Raw genomic sequence first — 21,754 nt, forward strand, 5'->3', positions numbered from 1 at the left:
ATTCAACCTGTAGGAAAGCTAAGTGGTTCAATGGATAGAATGTGGGCCTGAATAAGGAAGACCTTAGTTTGAATCGAGTTTCAGATACTTACTAGCTGTATGACCCAGAGAAAGTTACTAAAAACTGTTTGCCTCAATTACCTCATCTGTAAAATGAGTTGGAAAAAATGGCAAACCACTCCAGTCTCTTTGTCAAGAAAATTCCAAATACCGTAACAAAGGGGTAAACATGACTGAAACAACTGAATAAAAACAAAATTGAACCTTCAAGCTCAAAATATTGGAAACTTCACATCATTCAGTCCCTGAATGTTTGAATGTTTAGAAAAACATTCATTCATTTATTTTTCTTTATCTTACCCTTCAGTTTAAAATATAGCATCAATAATTAATTTTAGCTCAAATTTAGAGATAGCTTTAAGTTTTGTACAGCACAAGTCTGTGAAATATGCACTGAAATTATTAGTAGTCCCATTTTATTGATGGAAAAAAGCACCCAGAAGATAAGTGACTTTGACACCATCCCATAGCTAGGAAGTATTATAACAGCCTAGTGCCAGTCACCTGACCATACAAACTGTGAATTCTACTTCATCTTATGTCTCAAAAATAATGGAAGCACACTGTATTTTTTAAAAATATACTCTAAATTACTATATAGATTATGAACATTAACTCCTCTTGGGCTACTGTACTCTTTCATTCATTCCTCTTTTACATAATTCTCTTCTCAGATTTAGTATTTGGTTTTTTGTTTTTTTTTTTTTAATTTTTACCTTGTGTTTAAAATATAGCAGTGAACTACAGGAACTTTTAACGAGTGACTGTTGCTCCCTCCTGCCATTACTTATTCTGTGCCAATCACTGTACTAGACCAGGGTTTGAGACTACTAGGCAGATACTATCAGAATACAGATAGATACTGTATTGGAAAGTGAACAAAGAGGACAAAGGAAAGACTTAAGTCTAACAACTTCAGTGGACCAGCAGTAGGCTGAGTGTTCAGAATGTAATGACAAATAAAATAGTTCACTACCTCCAGGGATTTACATTCTACTGAGTTAGAGATTACATTAAAACTCTAGAGATTTAGAAGAGGGCCAGGTTGGTCAAGGAAGATTCCATCAAGGACTTGCCAGTGAAACTGAATTTTGAAGGAATATGAAGATTCTGAAAGTTTCAAAGATACCTTGGACAACAAGCATAGTGATTCAGCTTTACTGGAATGTAGAGTGTAAAGGGGAACCGTATGAATTAAAGCTGGAAATTAACATTGGAAACTGATTATAGAAGGTTTTAAATGTCAAACCAAAGAGGTTGTATTTATCCTAGAGGCTTCAACTCCTCTAGGAAGCCATTGAAAATTCTTTGAAAAAAAGAGCATCATAGGCAGACCTATATATTAGGAATAATATCTTGAAAGCTAGTGCAAGATTCTATATTCTAGCAGAAGTAGAATATGAAGTTCTTAAAAGCAGTTGCCTTCCTTCTTCCCTTCTTTCCTTTCTTCCTTCTTACCATATTTCCTCCTTCCTTTCTTCTTTCCTCCCTTGTCTCTCTGTCTCTGTCTGTCTGTCTCTCTCTCTCTCTTTGTATCTCTCTCCCTCCTCCCTTTGCATTTTTACAGTCTTTAGACAATAATGGTGGCCTAAGAAATGCTCACTGAATTGAAAACTATTTTTGCTGCATTTTCTTATAATTATGCTATGTTAAAAGAAACTTTCCTCATATGTTTAATTTGTCAATTCAGTGTACATATATTAAGTGCTGACCAAGTGTTAGGTATTTTTAGATATCTTGCTGGGGATTGAGAACATAGAGATAAAAAATAAAGACAGAAATCTTTCAGCTCCTAGATCATCTCACTTTTAAAGTTATGAAACTGTGTCTTTCAAGGAGTTTACATTCACCTTCCTCCTTAAATATTTTATTTTTTTCTATTAATATTGTCTATGTGGTTGTTTCAAGACAGGTTACTGGAAAGCATGCTTGACTAAGAAATGTCACAAGACGGATTACCAGTAATGTTCTATTTTTTTCTTCACTATATTCATCTACTGAGAAAATCCTTCTTCTATTTTTTGCTTCACTGAGTGAATGAATGGATAAAACATTTATGAAGGACTTACGCTATGCAAAGCACTGTGATGAGAACTAAGGATACAAATGGAAAAGTGAGTCAGTCCTGGCTCTTAAAGAGCTCACATTTGAATGTGAGAGATTACATATATAGAAGATATCAGAGGCAAGTCAGATGGAAAATCTCTGTAGTCCTTAACTTTCAGGGGCCAAGCAGATAATAATGTCTCTCCGTTAATGTCATTTCCATTGATAAAATCATATCACTTTCTGATATTGAACCATATGAAAACCCCAAGGTTTTTGGTAGCAAGAACTTTATTTTCTGGGTCTTCAGTATATGTGGCTATAGTGCCCACAGGAGCAGTTACTGTCGTTGTTCAGTTGTTTCAGCTGTGTCAGATTTTTTGTGACTGCTTTTGGGGTTTCTTGGCAAAGATACTAGAGAGATTTATCATTTCTTTCTTCAGCTCATCTTATAGATGAGAAAGCTAAGACAGAGTTAAGTGACTTGTTCAGGGTCACACAGCAAGTGAGTGTCTGAGAATGGATTTGAACTCAGGTCTTCCTGACTCCATGCCTGCTTTATCCACTGCACTGCACCACCTAGTTGCTCCATAGGAGCAGTTTCCAGGCTGTATCTCCACAGGTGTTGCTTCCCAGAATGATGTCAGTGGAGACTGGACAGGAAACAATGCTGTTACAAAGGCCTTTGTGTTCATAGTCCTGAGTTCCCATTGAATCTGAGGACAGATGGTGGTGATCAAGGTGGTGGTGGTAGTTTGACTTATCTGGCATGTTCTGCCTCCTGTTTCTCCCTCAGAGTGCCCTACAATTTCATTTAGGCTGCCTCCCCTGCGCTGTGTTAAAACTGGCAGACAGCTAGTAAGTAGAGCTGGTTCCTTCTGCACAGAATTTTCTTCCACTGATGATGGCTATGAAGGCTCAGCTGGAGGGAAGACTAGTGGTCTACAGGGGGTTGATGTGGAAGAGTACTATTCCCAGAGCTCTCGGGCTTGCTTTGCCACTGTAACATCTGTTCTCTGGAAAAAAGATAGACTAGGGCAGATTCTTTTGTTACTGTTACTTCAACGCCATCATGGCTATCAAAATACCATGGGTAGGAACTTAATAAACACTTATTGAATAAATAGATCACAGTATATTATGTGCATATATATATAATGACAAAGTATCAAGTTTGTAATAGGAATTAGGAAAGATAAGTCCTGTTCTTGGCTTATATTTGTATGCAGATCAGATCCTTGCAGTTGGTTTATGAACTGGAAGAAGAAGGAAGGGTACATTGCCATTTCTAGCACTTTCTAATAGTTTAAAAGATGAGCAGAAGAGTGAAGCAATAAAGGTCCATGAGATTCTATTGGGAAAAAAAGTCTACAATAAATTATGCATACTTTTTCAACTTTGACAACAAAATACATATGATTTTACCTAGACAGATGATATTAAATACTACATCCCTCCCAACATTGTTGGTTGGTTGATAATAATGACAATTAATATTTGCATAGTGTTCTAACATTTGTGAAGTGCTTACCTCTCAACAAATTTATTAGGCATTTATGTTAATTACTTCATTTACATTGTTCAGATGAGGAAACTAAGCCTCAGATTAAATGAATTATTCCCGGTCATGCAACTAGTAAGCATCAGAGCTGAAATTCAAAGGCACTACCCTCCTGATTCTTTTCATTATTCTTTATTGCTTTTCAATTTTTTGGCACTTATACCTAGGCACCAGTGGACAAACATAATGCTTTCCTCTGTAGGTTTATTTGAAAAGCATTGAAATAGATACCCTTGCCACATGTGAGAATTGGCTTTTATTTTATATGATAACACTCTAATGAATATGAAAAAAAAGCTATCACTAGTAAATTGGTTGTCTTTTAAGATGATAAATTTAATTTATGGCATATGAACAGCAAAAGCTTAACCCACTGTATCGTCTCTTGTATAGCTTGTACGGGTAGCTCACTTTAGAAGCTTAATGCATATATTGGCCTTTATACTTAAAAGTGAGCCTGCTGCTGCTGTTACAAGTGGTATTTGTTGGGGAGTCTGAAACAGATCCAATGTGTGAGCTACAGCCCCTGCCAGATTCTTTCTGTGTGTATAAAGTCTGTCCTTTGATTAGAAGTCAAAACTGCTGTTGGCAGGGCTTAATTCTGTTTGCTTCCCAGTCTCTTTGAGTCACTGCATTTTGGCTCATTTGGGGCCACATTCCCTCACTTTTACATGGTTCTGTGGTGCTGCTGCTGCTTTCCTTCCTTAGCAATCATAAGGTCATAGATCTAGAGCTGGATGTGATTTCAGAGACTGTGGAGTTCAGCTCCTCATTTTGTAGATGTGGAAAGGGATGTACAAGGACCTAAGTGACTTGCTCAAGGTTACTCAGGTGATGATCACCAAAGGTAAGATTTGAACCCATGTTCTCTGATTATAAAGAAAATGTTCTTTCTCCTATATAGATGCATTTGTTTTATACTTTAAAGTATTCTTCTTTAAACTTCTGGAACATTTTAATACTCTTAATGATATTTGTTTTTGTTTTTACATTGCTTAGATTTTCCCCTTACTGTATTTTCTCTCTGGGAGTCATCTCCTTATAAAAAGAATTGATGTGGGGAGAAAGAAAGAAAGGAAGGAAGGAAGGAAGGAAGGAAGGAAGGAAGGAAGGAAGGAAGGAAGGAAGGAAGGAAGGAAGGAAGGAAGGAACTAAAATGGATCAATAAATTGAATATACCTATTATTATCTCCAGTGTTCTACTCCACGCACCTACCTCCTCATGGACCCTGACCTCTAAAAAGAAGTGAGGTGAAGGATAGTCTCACATCTCTTTTTTTAAGATCAAGCTTATGCTTTATAATTTCATAATATTGTTTCAATTTTTTGGCTTTTTTTTCATTTAGGTTGTTGCAATTCATTGTGTATATTCTTTTCTGTGTCTGCTTACTTTACTTTGAGTCAGTTAATGTAAATCTTTTCATATTTCTCCTATTCATTAAGTTTGTCATTTTTCTACAATATGGTAATATCCAGTAACATAAATGTATCACAGTTTTTTTATCCATTTTTCCATTGAAGAATATCTACTTCATTTCTACTTCTTTGCTTCCCTTTCCCTCTCCCCCCAATATTAATATTTTGGTGTTTATGGAGTCTCTAAAATATATTTCATCTGTAATTGTTTTACCACTTCTTGGAAGATACCGTATGGGCATTTTATCATCCTTTCTTTTGTGACCAACCCAAAGAAGCTGAGCTGATTGTATCTTTCCTTTGGAATCTTGTTGTTGCCTCCTTTCCTATCATCTTATAGATACTTCTTTTTGTTGTTGAGTCATTTCAGTTGTATCCTACTGTTCATGACCCCAGTTGGGGTTTTCTTGGCAAAAATACTGGAGTAGTTTGCCATTTCCTTCTCCATGTCTTTTTACAGATGAGGAAACTAAGTCAAATGGTGTTAAGTCACTTGCCCATTTGAACTCAGGTCCTCCTGATCCCAGGGCCAGTGCTCTATCCTCTACTTCAGGATGCTTCTGTTAGGCACTTAAAAAACACAGAGAGATATCATTTGAAGCAGTCCCACTTACCCTGTTTTGCTGTTTTTAGTCTTTCAATTGAGTCTTGATGCCAGATAGATTTTGAATATGTTTGACCAATGGGTTAGTTACATTTAGACTAATTGGTCATTTGGACTTTTGGCTGTTTTCTTTCCAAAGATCAAAGGTGGAAGTACTTAGGAAAATGAGTCAAAAAATATGATTGTTTTATTAGTCATTCAACAAGTATTTATTAAGGTAATTGGAATGCAAATACAGTGAATGAGAAAATCCCTAGTCCAAGGAGCTTACATTCTAATAGGGAAGACAAACAAGCAGATTCTAAAAGGGAAAATGACAAACAATGTGTAAATATAAATATAGAGAGCATAAATCAGAGACCATTTTTTGGATGAGAAAACTGAAGCAAAGAGAGATTAAATATGTGGCCCAGGGTCACATAGTTAATAAAGGACTAAGGCAGATTTTAAAACTGATCAAAAAGTAACATGGAGACCTGTTTTTCAGGGAGAATGAACACAAAATGTGTCATGATAAAAAAAAATCTGCAATAACTGGGGTACATAGTTCCAAGTATGATCAATTTATCATCAAGACTAATAATTCCAGTACATGGCTCCTCAGTAGCCAAGGACCAGTTGGGAGGTTTACAGAGAACATTTTTGTAGTCCATAAAGAGGAGCTATTCAAAATGAATATTCATGAGATTTATGCATATTTGTGATATTGATGCATATTCATAGGACCTACAGGAATGGGGAGTATAACAAGAATAAGGAAGTAGGCTGATTTGCAACATTTGTAACATATTCACAGCTCCATGTGACTTTTATTAACTCAAAGCTGGGCTCAGGTGTCTATGGTTATTGAAGTAACTGACTGATATGCTATGAGAGCATCATGGAGTGTTTTGTAAATTTTTATGAATCTAAATGAAGAATTAACTTACATACAAAAAGGGGAACTTTAACTCACACAAAAAAGAAGTCCTAAAAAACAAAGAATTTAAGCTCACAAAAGTACAAAAGGTGAAATCTAACAATTTACAAATAAAAGTTAGATTAATTTAATTTTTATTCATATAGACCTTACCTAAAAATCAGTTCTGATTATATTGATTGAGCACAATTCCAAATCTGCATTTCTCAAAACCAACTGGTAGTGTGTAGCATGCCAGAAGCAGAATTCAACCTTCAGGCAGGTGGGGGATGAAGAAGACAAAGAGAATGGCCAATGTGCAGATGACATCATTTGAAAATGACCCGGAAGTGATGTAGAGGCTTGATTCTAAGACAAGATGAGGTAAAAACTCACATCATCTATTCTTATTAATGAAATTCCAGAATTGAATAAAACCTTCAAGGTCTTCTATGACCAACCTTTAACTGAAATATAAATTCATTTGAAATGCTCAGCCTCAGGAAAAAATCATTGCATCTCCAAAAAGCCCATTTTACTTCTGGTGAATTCTAGTTTGGAGGTTTTGTTGGTTTGTTGGTTTTGTTTTGTTATGATTTTTGGTTTCCCCTGTTTTGAGTTTAAAACAGTCTTAGTATAGTGTCTCTGCATTCATGCTGGTGATGCTTTTCTGCGGCCAATCGGATTGTCATTGTTTTCCCCATAAGACAGCTTTTAAAATATTTGTCATTTAATTCATTTACTTTTAGTAATATTTTATTTTTGCCCAATTACATGTAAAAACAATTTCTGACATTTATTTTTTTAAAGTTTTGAGTTTCAAATTCTAAGCCTCCCTCCCTTTTCACTTCCCTCCCTTTTCTCCTCCCTCCCTGAGATGGTAAGCAATCTGATATAGGTTATACATATCTGATCATGTAAACCATTTCCATTTTAGTCATTTTATTCAAGAAGACAGAAGGAAGGAAGGAAGGAAGGAAGGAAGGAAGGAAGGAAGGAAGGAAGGAAGGAAGGAAGGAAGGAAGGAAGGAAGAGAAAGAATGCTTTAGTTTGTTTTCAGACATCAGTTCTTTCTCTGGAGGATTACATCCTATTTAAATCTCTCATGCTAATGTTGTCCTGGTAGGTGGAACAGATAAAGCCCTATCTTCTGCCATAAATACTGACCCTTTCCAAATATAATCATACATCAAGATTTACTAGGGAAAGAAGTTATTTCAGGGTTCCATCCATAGCATTCTATTTATAATCTTGTCACAAATTCATTCCATAGTCTTTCCTTACTTGGTACTCCCCAGCAAACTCTTCCAACTCAGGCTCCTACCCATCTAGGCCTTGTCATTCAGAATCTCCATCAGTCTAGACCAAAACTCTTTCTTTTTCTACATTGCACCGTGTTCTCATTCCTAACTGAGGCAGTTTTATCTTATCTTAGAGCAGGAGTGGGACCTTGAGATCACATGCAGCCTTCTAGGTCCGGGGGTAGGCTTTTTCACTGAGTCCAAGTTTTACAGAACAAACCTTTTTATTAAGGGGATTTGTTCTGTGAAGTTTGGATTCAGTCAAAGAGCAGCCCTTGAGCACCTAAAAGAGCTACATGGGGCCTTGAGGGTGCAGATTCCCCACCCTTGCCTTAGCCTTTAATTCTACTGTGCATTTGGGAATCTGCGTCTTTCCTTAAATTGTTCTTCCTCCTTGGACTCTTCCTCTTCCTCTCCTTCTATTTGGCAGAAAATGAAACCTGACTATCTCCTGATGATCAATCCCTTTACAGATTTTCCAGTGCAGGTTCACTCTTAGAATTGGCAAACTCCGTTGTTCACATTGTAGCTTCCAGCTCTTTATTCTTCCACAATTATTCAATCACCTTTCCTCCTCTGAAATTCAAAGCAACTAATTAATGACTTGATCCCATTCCTTGTGACTGCCTTTTATTAGCCTCCAGGATTTACATTCATCCATTCCCCTTTCTCAATGAATTAAGCACTTAGCATATTATCTTTGTCTTTGTCCTAAATCCTGCCATAATTTTTGGTAACTTCAATATACTTCCTGATGACCCTTCCAATTCCCTGGTCTCTCTGGTTCATTAGCCACCATCTATTTCATTTATATTCTATCTCAGCTACACACAGGCATAAGAAATTACAATTACTCAGTGTCCAAAATTTTGAATTGTAACATTTCCTTTTTCATATCACAGTTAGCTTTCTAATAGTTTATCACTAGCTTCGGAAGGTGATCTTTGTCTTTATAGTAGAGTGCAAGCCCAAATTCAATCCAATCAGTTCAACAAGCACTGTGCCAAATTCTGGGGCTACAAAACAAAAATGAACAAACAAGCAAATCTTTCCTATCCTTGGAATTGACATTCAGTTGTGGGTGGGAGGAGGAGGAATAACATGTAAACTGTTAATTAAATATAAAACATGTTAAAAGCAAATTCAAAGAAATTTTGGAAGGGTGTATTTATCAAGTAGGGGAAGTAAGAAAGAAATCATGTTGGAGACAGAAACTGAATTGAAATTTGGCAGAATAGAGGGATTCTAAGAGGCAGAGGTTAGGAAGCAAGGCATTGGAAGCCTGCACTACAGCCTGGTCAAAGGACAAGAGATAGGAAATAGAATGTTATATTCAGGGGACAGCTCTTAACCTAGTATACTGAAATGTGTATACTTTTTAAAAGTAATGTAAAAACAAGTCTGAGAAGCTAGGTTGGAACTAAATTTTGGAGGGCTCTAATGCTAAATAGAGGGACTTTTCATATATATTTTGAGGTAATTAGAAAATACCAGATATTCTTGAGAAAAGCAGTAACATAGATCTGTGATTTACAAGTATTAGTTTGGTAGCTTTTGTAGGATGACTTGGAGAAGAGAAACACTAGAAGTAGTGGAAGCAATTTGAAGACTTTTGCAATATTCTAATAAGAAATTATACATAATGATGATGATGTCCTTTATCTAGCGCTTTAAGGTTTGCAAAATTAAAAAGGTGTAACTATAAAATTAAAAATGGTACAAATCTTGAAATGTTAGCTAATGCTGTGTGTTTACTTGGACATAAACCACATCTTTAATATTATATTTTAGATTTTTTCCAATGATTAGTGTTAAACTTATAGGTTTTTACAAAATTCACTTTTCTATTTTGGTTGGTGGGGCTTATTTCTCTCAGCTCTTTTTCTCTATTTCCCTCTATTTTGGAGTTCATTTTGATTATTAGGGAAGAAAGAGGCAAAATAGGAGTTGGATAACTGTTATAATCTTCTTGTTCACTAAAAAGAGTTAATCACCCTCTTTTTGATTTTTCATCCAAAATGTGCATTATTAGCATTGTTTTTACAAGATTCCACTAATTTTGAGATTTCGCTTTCATAATGCTATGTTTACAGATCCATGCCATTCTTTTGTATTTATTGTTAGTTGTGTGCCCTTATAAATATATGATCTTTTCAAAGCTGAGCTCATTTGAGAACTCCCTTGGATCCATATCAGTCTCCATAGATAGCCCTCTCCTTTTGATCTTCCTTTTAAACATCAACAACTGCAACATTAGAATTTGTTTGGATAAGTTTTCTTCTTGAGCTGATTTATTTCTTTTTTATAGTCTGCAACTATAAGCAGAAAATCTATTGGCTCCCCATTTAAAAAATAAATACTTTCATAGATGAGTAGAGAAAAAAATGAATAATTCATTTACCACATCAACATCAGAGAAAACGGAAATAAATGTAAAACAAATTTCTTTTCTGAAAATTTTGTTCTCCCATCATTTAGTCACTTCAGTGTATAAAGACTAGAGTTTCCTCCAAGGGGACTTTACTTTTGGTGTTATGCTAAAAGTAATTTGGAAATTGAGAATAATTTCATAAATATCAATAAAAGCAAATTTTAGGTATGGGCAATAGCCTTTCTTGGAAATTATGAATTTTATAAATTGTTCTTAAAACAGTGTAAATTTTGCACAGATTTCTCATTTACCTCATAAGTGCATATTAATAAAACAGTTTACTTCATATTTTATCTCATATTTTTACTGCATCCTGATGCCAATTACAATGTATCCAATTATCAAAACACTTTCAGATACCTTTCATTGAGTTTTTGTAGTCACTATGTGAAGAAGTCCAGCTAGCTGTTCTTACCACCCTAAACCTATTTTCCAGTAAATTAAGTTGTCAGTGGTCACACAGCTAGGTAATGACAGATTTAGCTCTCTTGATTCACATTCTTTCCACTTGTCAACATTATGCTTGAAGAATATACACTAAAGAGGAATCTGCTTATTATTGTGCCAGATTATGACCTCAGAAGTAGCTTTGTGTGAAGGGGGCATCACCCCTTTCAGCTCCTCAATTGGGTTTCCTATTGGACATTTTCAATTTCTGATGTGATGAGTCTTTAAAAAAAATTGTAAAGACCTTTCATATTGCCTTTGGGTATACGGACAAATTAAAAACAAAATCAATTAAGAATGGAATGTACTTTAGGCAGTTAATGACTATCCTTGGTTTTGTGTAACATTTTCCACTTCGGAATTTTCAAATTAATCTTTAGAGTAGAACTCAAGGACAGAAATGGGACTTAAAACTTTTCTCCCATAAATCAAACTTCTTCCAGACTTGAGGAGGCTGTAGCTGCCAGAGACCTCTTCCTCCTAGATTTTTCTTTTATTTTTTAAAATGTCATTCAGTTTATTTATTTGTTTGTTTATTTGATTAATTTTTTTTATTTGATCTGTTTTATTAGGTCATTTCCAATAACCAAGTTAGAGATTTAAAAAAAAAATGAAGAAACTCTCTCTTTATAAGAATCAGCTTACACTGGCTTACATAGCAGGAAGAAAAGGGGGAAAATTAGCTGGAGAAAGAAAGGTAACTATATTTCTTAAATTTTCAGAAGTGTAGAAGCATGATAATAAAACAAAAGAAGAAATACATATCAAGAAAGGTCAATGCCTCAGACGAAGGTCAGAATAAAATGAATGAAAGGGAAGAGATTCTTATGTTTGGGGGGGAAAGTGTATTTTAAGGAATGAACCATTTGCAGAGGAATGATCTCAAGTAACTCCTTTATCATTGGAATTTTCTTCCCAATCATAAACAAGCAACTTTAAAAAAGAGCACTATTTTTTTATGTTAGGCCATTTCTCTGAAGAGATAGGTCAAAAGGTAGAATTCATTTATTCAACACTTCATTCTTCAGGATTCTCTGGGCCTGAAGGTTGTGCACACCAATTAAACAAAAAAATGTGGATTGGTGGTACATCTATATAATACACATATTTATTTATTTATGTATAGGTTGCATTCAATAAAAAATCAAATAACTAGGAAATATTTGAATGCTATTCTATAAGCAGAAACATGTATTTTTAAACACTCTGCAAGATAATTTTATTATTCAATTGATGTCCTCAGTGAATATTTCTATACCTAAATCATTCTAAAGATTGCAACAGGTTTGAGAGATATGCTGTAAACCAGAGGTATTGGTATCACCTCCTTCATCCTCAGTGCATCACCAACCCCATGGACCCGCCACATTTTTAGGAGAGATTTTTCACATTTAGTTTACCTTTGTTAGGAATATGGTAAAACCATCAAGGTTCCTTTGGTTACAAATTGACTTTTGTACACCATCTAATTCTATTATCATAAAAAAAATTAAAATATTTGCATATTATATGTTTCATTCTCCCAGCTTTTACTATGCTGTAGTTACTATAGGGTGAGCATGAGACCTTTCCCACAGCCCAAGGGCATTTATTTAGTTTAGGCTTGAGAAAGCAATAAAGCTCTTTATTGCCCAGGGAGATTCTTTGAATCTCACCAATGACTTTTCTTACAAAATTGAGAGTAAGAGAGAATATAGAACATCTTTTTAAGCTTCTACCCATTGCTTCCACTTCCTGTAGAAACAGGCAATAAAAATTCAATCCCTTTTCCCTAAACCAGCCTTTTGCATAATTCTTAACTGGTTCAAACCCCCTTATTATTTCAATGAGGCTAATAAATGAAAGTTGGAAAGAAGCAAATTTAGGCTTCTCCAAGGAAAGGGGAAAAAAGTAAAACTTCTTAAAGATTAGAGCTATCTCAAAGGAATTAGTTGCCTCAGGAGTTAGTGGATTTTCCCTCTTAGATTTCTTCAAGCAGAAGATGAATCACCACTTCTCAGAAATATTATAGAGAAAATTCTTATTTTAGATTAGGTTGCATTATTTTGTCTTTAAGTTTCCTTCCAACCCTGAGCTTCTGTAAAGTTGTGATCCTGGTAAAAGTTAACTTTATAAATAGGGTTTTGTGATATATCCCTTCAGAGTAACATGCAAAGTTAAATAAACCCATATTCTGTTATCAGTCTAGCTATCCACTTCACATTCTAGACATTCTCTAATATTTATCTTAGAGTATTGGCAGAAAGCATTATCACTTACAATATCAAGAATGGCTTTGGCAATGGATACCATCTTTGCAGATTTACTTGTTTTGTTGTTTGCTTTTGGTTTTGTTTTCCTGTTATGAAGTTCATCATAGATTTTACTTATATTTTTCTTTTAAATGAAGGGAAGACATTAGTCTTCCACCATAAGTTTATTTTACAACTTGAAGCTAGAAAATCATAGAATTTCAGATTTGAAATTAACTCTAAGGGTCACAGAATCTAAGAGTTGTACAGGCTTTAGTGGTATGCTCCTATGATCACTGCTACAAGGCAAAGCAGAGACCGGTGATCACTTGAACTCAAACTTTTTGAGTTACAGAAGGACTAAAGCTGGGTGTTCACATTAATTCTAGCACAGATATGATGAGATCCTGAGAACAGGGCCCATTGGATTGTCTAAGAGGCAAATCACTACAGGAAGAAAGCAGCAAGTGAAAGCTTTTATGCCCATCAGCAATAAGTTCTGTCCATTGAGTGGCAACTACATTTCCAACTTGGACAAGTTAGAGTGACCCAGTTTTAAAAATAAAGAAACAAACAAGCAAATAAACAAATGAAGTAATAAATGAATCTAAAATTAATAAATAAATATTTAATTCATCCCTAAGATGGCAGAGTAGTGGAAAGTATAGCTCAGCTCCTCCAACACACTTCCTTCACAAAGATCTAGGAAATGCATCAAGAAAAGTCCTATTCAGGAAATCTAAGAATAAAAATTACAGTGACTCATTTTTCCAGCTTATCTTAGCAAAGGGAAATAGATGGAAAGGTCTGTGGATACTGCAGATAGTCTGGCCAGGGGTGTAGTGTGTAAAGAATTCTAATACCCAGGGACTGAAAAAGGATTAAGGCAGTAAATATAGGTAAGAAAAGGCCCCCAGAGGAATTCCAAATAGTTCATGTTGTAAGAACAAGTGTTAATTGGCAGCTCTGCTGTTAAATCCTCAGTTCTGGATCACAGATCCAGGGCAGATTGAGAAGGGGACTTGTGGCTAGGAGTGACACTCTTATATGAGGAGTTATTATGGCTCTTTGACTGTTTACTGAACAAGGAACAGGTTCAGAAGCTAAAAACAACTGTGTGGTTCTGACTGCAGGATCAGAATAAGGATTCATTTCTAGACTCCAGCAAAGTCTGAAGCCTACAGTGGAATAAACAGGGAAGGTATCCCAATTCAAAGATGCCTACCGTTCCAGTGAGCTAATGGGACTGAGTCCAACAGCAATCTGTTGGAACTTCCAGCAAGGGACAAACCCAGTGTCATAATGCTTACACTCAAACCCAGATCAGGAATTTTCAGAGTTTAGACAATGAGAACAATAAGCAGACTTTACCCTGGAATGTATGACTTTGGAAGCACTGGAAAGCTTGCAGGTCCCCAGCTTGGACTGTAAGATCCTGCAATAACACAGCAGGAACACACCAAAAATGCAGCAGAAACCAACAGGACCAAAGCTTAACTGAGATGCACTACCACAAAAGTGTACAGATATTGGTCCTAACATATAGTCCAAAATCAGGAAGCAAGGTGAAAGAATGAAAAAAAAATAAACTAAACAAAACAAAATCCCACCATAAAGATCGATTATGGTGTCAGAGATGCACATAACACAAATTCAGAAGTGGACGATAGCCAAGTATCTACAAGCAAAACCTCAAAGAAAAAAACATAATTTAGGTATATATATCTAATCTAAAATCCTAGAAAAATGAAGCAAGATTTTTCAAAAAAATGTATAAAGTTTCACCCAAGGGGAAAATAAACTAGAATTGAAAATAGAATTGACCAAACAGAAACTGACTAAATAAAACATCCAGAAATATTAAAAGCCAGGTCAAAAACTGGAAAAAATAGAAGACATAGAAGGTTTCTCATAGCAAAAATAACTTTTGTATAAAAGAGATTGAAGAGAGAAAACCTAAGAATCACTAAACCAAAAGAAAGCCATAACCAGCAAAGAGCCTAGATAAACATCATATTTCAAGAAATTATAAAAGACAACCGCCCTTATTTCTTAGAACCTGAAGGGCAAAGTAGAAATAGAAATATGATACTTCACTTTCTGAAAGAAACCCCGAAATGAAAACTCCCAGGTTATAATAATAACCAGAATTCAGAACTTCCCAATCAAAGAAGAAAAATGCTGCAAACAGCCAGGAAGGACAGAGGAGCCACAATCCATCTCTTATCCATACCTGGGCATGAATACCTTCTGTGTCATTCCCCCAAATTCCAGCCTCCATTTGACTGCATCCAGTGTTTTGGTCTGTTCTGCAGTCTGAAGTTTTGCCATTCTACTTTTGTAAAGAGGTGATCATTAGGAAGTTAAATATTGAGCCAAAAGTCTGCCTTTCTGCAACTTTCACCCATTTCATCTAGTTCTGCCTTACTAGGACAACAAAAAGTACAAATTTAATTGGTCTATGTAATTAAAAATACCTATCCTCTCTATTAATGCCTATGCTTATCTAAAATATACACCCCCCCAATTCCATCAAATAATCCTCATATGGCATGATTTATACCCTTTTCAGAATTTTAGAGACCTACTACCAGACATGCTCCAATCTGTCAGCATCCTTTTAAAAATATGAATGCCAGAACTAAACACAAATTTCCCAATTTGGTTTGCACATGACAGTGCTAGCACTTCAATATTTCAATGAATCTATGATCTCACTGACGTGAATCAACCTTCCTCTGGTATAGACACCAAACCATCCAAAATTTATGCTGTGTGATTTGTTTCATATCTTTCCATAAATACTCTACAGAGGTAGCTAACTGATGCTAATTATTAGAGTACTAGACCTAGAATCAGAAAGGCCTGAGTTCAAATGCATACATTTAGCTGTGTGACCATGGGTAAGCCAGTTACCCTCTCCATGGTTCTTTTGAGGATCAAATGAGAAAATTTCTGTAAAGCACTTAGTACAGGGACTGGCACATAGAAGGTACTTAATAGATGCCTATTTCTTTTCTTCCTTCCTCCTTCCAGGGAATCTCCATAATCTTTGGGAGGTCTTCTGTTTCTTTCCACATTTTGTGTATAGAAATACATCACTTAGGCCCATCCATTTTTTCTGATTCTGTTTCACACAGTTCATTATTGGTAGTCATACAGTGTGTATATATATATGTATATATATATATATACATATATATATACACATATATAAATATGTGTGTGGGTGTTCATTGTATAGCCACTCCATAGCCACTTGCTTCACCTGTAAGTTTCATTGCTTAGCGACTGTGCTGCTCTCTGATCATAAGCCATTTGTATCACTGGGATTAATACGGTTATTTTAAAAGATATATTTTGTGTCAGAAACCATCTTGGTATCATTGAAAGTGCTGTATTGTTTTCCAAATGCAATTCTACTTCCTTTCTTCCTCTTTTTAACTTTTGGATCCAGATTCATCAGCACTATTTGTCTAAACCATATAGAATAACATAGCAGACTGTTCATCCAACTGGAAATCATATTACGGGCAAAAGGCATTTTTTGTGATTGTGCTTTAACGTATGGTTTATTAGGCTAATTATACTTGAATTCTATTAGAGGTGGCTTTGTTGTATTCTAAGGTGTATTCCAAACAGCACGATATAATTTAACAAAGAGGAACGACAGAAGGAAGGACTCTACCCTTTATATAGAATGTTTCTTCAACTCAAGGCATCTTCCATGACAATTACAGGCAGTTTTACTTTTTGTCTTCTTTGATATTTACATTCAGAGGATCATTGAATGAAATTTCCTCTCTAGTTGTACATTCTATGATGCTTGGGAGATCCTCTGCTAGAGTGTCTTTTAAGGCTGAATTTTCCTTTTATCAATTTCAAAAATACTTTGGCTGTTGTTGCTTATAAACAAACAATAAAAACTATAGTCTCTTGTATTCTGTATACATTTTAGTTAATTGTGTAATGATGTCCTTGCCTCTGCTTCAGATAATGATTTGCGAAACCTCGCCAATCACTTTTCCATTAATTTAAAGTAGACTTTTACCCAATATATTAGTGAGTTTTTATGATTTTTTTCTTCCTATTTTTTCAATTAAAAAAATAATATAATGGCTGTCTGAAAAGGGAAAGGGAAAGGCATATGGGAATAAGTTTAGGCTATGTAAAAATAAAATATATTAATAAAATGGATTTTTAGATACACATATATCTATAATACAGATACATATACATATGCATATATGTACCTATACGTGAGTTTATAAATGTTTGCATATGCTTGTATATATGTAGATATATAGATATGGATATAGATATATTTGCAAGTCAGAAGTGAAGCCAATTCTGTCGATAGCGTTTATAGATGAACTCAAATTACACTATATCCAAGTAGAAAAAAAATCCTAATAATTAAAGCCATCCAAAAAATGTAATGAACAGCCTTGAAAGGAGATGGGCTCATCTTCTTTAAAAGCCTTCAAGCAAAGACCAAATAATCATTTGTTAGAGGATATAATAGTGAGGTAAGGATTTCTTCCAGGTTTCTTGTATTAGATTAGGTGTCCATTGAGAATTCTTTCATCCAGTGTGCAAGGACTGTTTCTGATAGACTTAACCCTTCACAGCAATGCAAGGACCTAAAACATTTCCAAAGGAATCGATGCAAAATGCCATCTACATCCAGAGAAAGAACTGTAGAACCAGAAAGCAGAATGAAGCAGACCATTTTCTCTTTTGTTATGTTTTGTTTGCTTTAGGTTTTTTTTTCATGGTTACTCCCACTCATTTTAATTCTTCTATGCAATATTACTAATGTGAAAATGTGTTTAACTGGAGAAGCAAGGAATAGTGTATTTATCAGATCTATAGAGAAGGGAAAAATTCTTTACTAAAGGAGAGATAGAAAGCATTATGAAATGCAAAATGGATAACTTTGATTACATTAAACTGAGAAGTTTTTGCACAACCAAACCCAATGCAACCAAAATCCGGAGGGATGTAGTAAATTGGGAAAGAATTTTTACAGCTAAGCTCGGGGATAAAGGCCTCATTTCTAGAATATATAGAGAACTGATCCAAATGTATAATCATACAAGTCATTCCCCAATTGATAAATGGTCAAAGGATATGAACAGGCAATTTTCAGAAGAAGAAATTAAAGCTATCTATAATCATATGAAAAAATGCTCTACATCACTATTGGTTAGAGAGATGCAAATCAAAACAACTCTGAGGTACCACATCACACCTATAAGATTGGAAAACATGACAGACAAGAAAATGATAAATGCTGGAGAGGATGTGGGAAAGTTGGAACACTAATTCATTGTTGGTGGAGCTGTGAGCGCATCCAACCATTCTGGAGAGCAATTTGGAACTATGCCCAAAGGGCTACAAAAATGTGCATACCCTTTGACCCAGCAATATCGCTACTAGGACTATATCCCCAAGAGATCATAAAAATGGGAAAGGGTCCCACATGTACAAAAATATTTATAGCAGCACTCTATGTAGTTACCAAAAACTGGAAGTCAAGGGGATGTCCATCAATTGGGGAATGGCTGAATAAATTATGGTATATGAATGTAATGGAGTACTATTGTGCCATAAGAAATGATGAACAAGAAGACTTCAGAGAGGCCTGGAAGGACTTATATGACCTGATGCTGAGTGAAAGGAGCAGAACCAGGAGAATTTTATGCACAGCAATGACCACAGTGTGTGAGAGTTTTTTCTGGTAGACCTAGATTTTTGTAATAACACAAGAAGTTCTTACAAAAAAAAAAATAAATAAATCCCAATGGTGGTTCTCAAGGCAAAATGCCTTCCACACTCAGAGAGAGAAATATGGAAGTCACTCACATAATGTAACAGATCATGTTTGTGTATGTGTATGTGTTTGTGTATCATGTTCTGATTTGTTATACGATTTCTTTCATTTATCTTAGTCTGACTACATAGCATGACTATAGTGAAAATATACTCAATAGGAAAGTATATGTAGAATCTATACAGAATTGTATGCAGTCGTGGGGAGGGAGGGGGGGAGTGGGGGGTAGGTGGGGGGGATAAAATCACAATTGTATGGCAGTGATTGTTAAACATTAAAAAATAAAAAAAATATATAAAAAAAAAAGAAAATGTGTTTAATAAGAATGTATGTATAGAACCCATATAAGATTGCACACCATCTCAGAGAGGGAGGTGGGAGGGAGGGAGAGAAAATTTAAAACATATATAAGTGATTGTTGAAAACTGAAAACAAATTAATGTTAAAAAAAAAAAAAAAGCCTTTCCAGTTTGCTCTAGGTGCTAAGGAAGACAGAGTGCTAGCCCTGGAGGCAGAAAAACCTGAATTAAAATCTGTCCTCAGACACTTAGTATGTGGCCCTTGGCAACCTCTGCTTGCCTCAGTTTTCTCAAGTGTAAAATGGGGATAAAAATGAAATTTGACTCCTGAAGTTATTGTAAGAATCAAATGAGATATTTGTAAAGCACTTACCACAGTACTTTGTACATTGTAGTACTTCATAAATGTTTGTTCCCTTGCTTTCCTCTTCTCCCAGCTTAAAGCAATCACTTCTTCCATATTGTACATGCTGGATTTCTCCTTTGCTTGGATTACATTCTTCATGCTATCAACTTCTTTCTCTGCCTTTAATACTATAGACTATATTTTACAGTTTGGCAGTTATGTGTTGTTCATTCTTTTTCCTCTTATTAGCACCAATTTAATTCAGTTCAACAAATATACATTGAATACTATGCATCTTATCTAATTCTCAAGCTTTCATTTATGGACCCAAGACTTAATCCACCATAATATCCTCCACCATGCCATTTGAATGAAGTAAGCATAAACAGACATTGTAACTTTGAAATCAATATTTTCATCACACTTTCTCTATTTTCTTTAACTTAGATATTTAAAAACTGTATTATATCATTTGATAAAGCTGAAATATTCTATAAAATCCAGCCCTATTAATAATAACTATAGATAATAACTATATTTAAATAACTATATATTTATATAATTTCTAAGGATGGCAAGCACTTTACACATATTAACATATTAGATTCTCTTGAGAACCCTCTGTAGTAGGTCCTATTATAATCCCCATTTTACAGTTGAGATAACTGAGGCTAAAAATTTAATTGACACAGCAAAGGTCAGATACACAATTTGAACCAAATCTGGTATTCCTGACTTTAAACCCAACAATCTATCTATTGTGCCATAGAGTTAACCATTAAATTAAAAAACTATTAAATGTTCTATTGAATTGATTGTACGTATAATAAATTTATATATTATAGCTTATGGATTTTAGATAACCCTTAGTCTAAAAACCAGAGGGTATGGTTTGGGTAGGAAGGAAATGAAAGAGACATTAATTAGCATCCACAGCACTATCTATCTTTCTAATACAAGACCACAAACTGAAGGCAAAGGTGTTAATGAAGAAATTTGGTTCCATCATTCTTAGGAGAAGATTATCTTCCCTAAAATGTTTATCTAGAATAAATGAAGATGGGCAAATAATTAATGTAGTCAGGGCTGCCATTCTTCAAAAGTCAACTGGGTCCACTATATGCTATCAGAAAGCAGTATAGAAAATAATGATTTCTGCAGCAGCAATAGTATGGCTGAAGAGAATTCAGGAAGAACTAAAGGGTACAACTAGGTTTTAAAAGCCATATGTGCTCACTGAATGGAACAGAGATATATTGGAATTTTTTCCTATTACCTTTACGATCAAACACAAATTCTCAGTTGACTTTTAGAGTCAACCTTTTACAGCCTGGCCCGACCTAGCTTTCCAGTCTTGTTATCCATTTCTAGCCAAATTAACTTTCTTGCTGTTTCTGACACATGTCATCCTCTCAGTTCTTTGTGCCCTTACATAACTTGTCTCTCATTTTTGGAATATACTACTTCTTCACCTCTAAGTCTTAAAATTCATAGTTTCCTCCAAGGTTCAGCTTAACCTCCTGTTTCTATATGAAAACCTTCTCTGAACCCCCCCCCCCCACCTTCCAACTGCTAGTGCCTTTGAAAAATAACAATAATTACCTGGTATTTATTTGGTGTATTTTTTTATATGCATATGTAGTTTATCCTTTGAAGCTACTATCCCAACTTCCATTCAACTCACCAGACGATGTCTCTAGAGATAGTCTTGAAGGGTTGGGAGTTTTCTTATGAATGCCAACATGACAGGTTTGATCACAAGCCCCTACAAGTATGCTTCTCACCATAATTATTGTTTGAATATTAGTTAGTTAGATGTACTCAATTAACTTTTAGAAAATGCTATTTATCAAAGTGGCATAGTTGGTAAAGAAATTCTGCATAAAAATCTGTAACACACTGTCCCACCAGTATATGTATACCGAGTCTAGATTCTAGACACATTTGATGTAGCTAGTTGAAGTATTTGTAAAAATCTTAATATCTTTAAAATCCTATTGGTTGGTTGGTTATTGTTTTTCTTTTCAAAGAGGAGCAAAATGACATCACCGTGATAAAGTGAAGTTTTAGTTTGTCCAACTGTGTCTGATCAGACCAATACAAGATTGGAATGCTCTACCACAGGTTGGGCACAGATAATCCATATGAATTATGGGGGTGAATACTCCAAATTCATGTATCCTATGTTTCCTTTGTGCTGTCTCAATTCTGCTTTGCTCATAGAGCACAGCACTCTTTCTGAAATGAGTACACCATGCTGGGCAGTCCTGTGCCAGTA

At 35.1% G+C, this 21,754-nt stretch overlaps 1 protein-coding gene across 3 annotated transcripts in view; it reads left to right on the forward strand.

The window, feature by feature from the left end:
* The window catches only part of CSMD3 (CUB and Sushi multiple domains 3), a 1,632,969-nt gene that overhangs the window by 210,720 nt on the left and 1,400,495 nt on the right, over positions 1-21,754 (forward strand). The window lies entirely within an intron of this gene.

The sequence above is a fragment of the Notamacropus eugenii genome, chromosome 4, assembly GCF_028372415.1.
Source record: "Notamacropus eugenii isolate mMacEug1 chromosome 4, mMacEug1.pri_v2, whole genome shotgun sequence".
Classification (NCBI taxonomy): Eukaryota; Metazoa; Chordata; class Mammalia; order Diprotodontia; family Macropodidae; genus Notamacropus; species Notamacropus eugenii.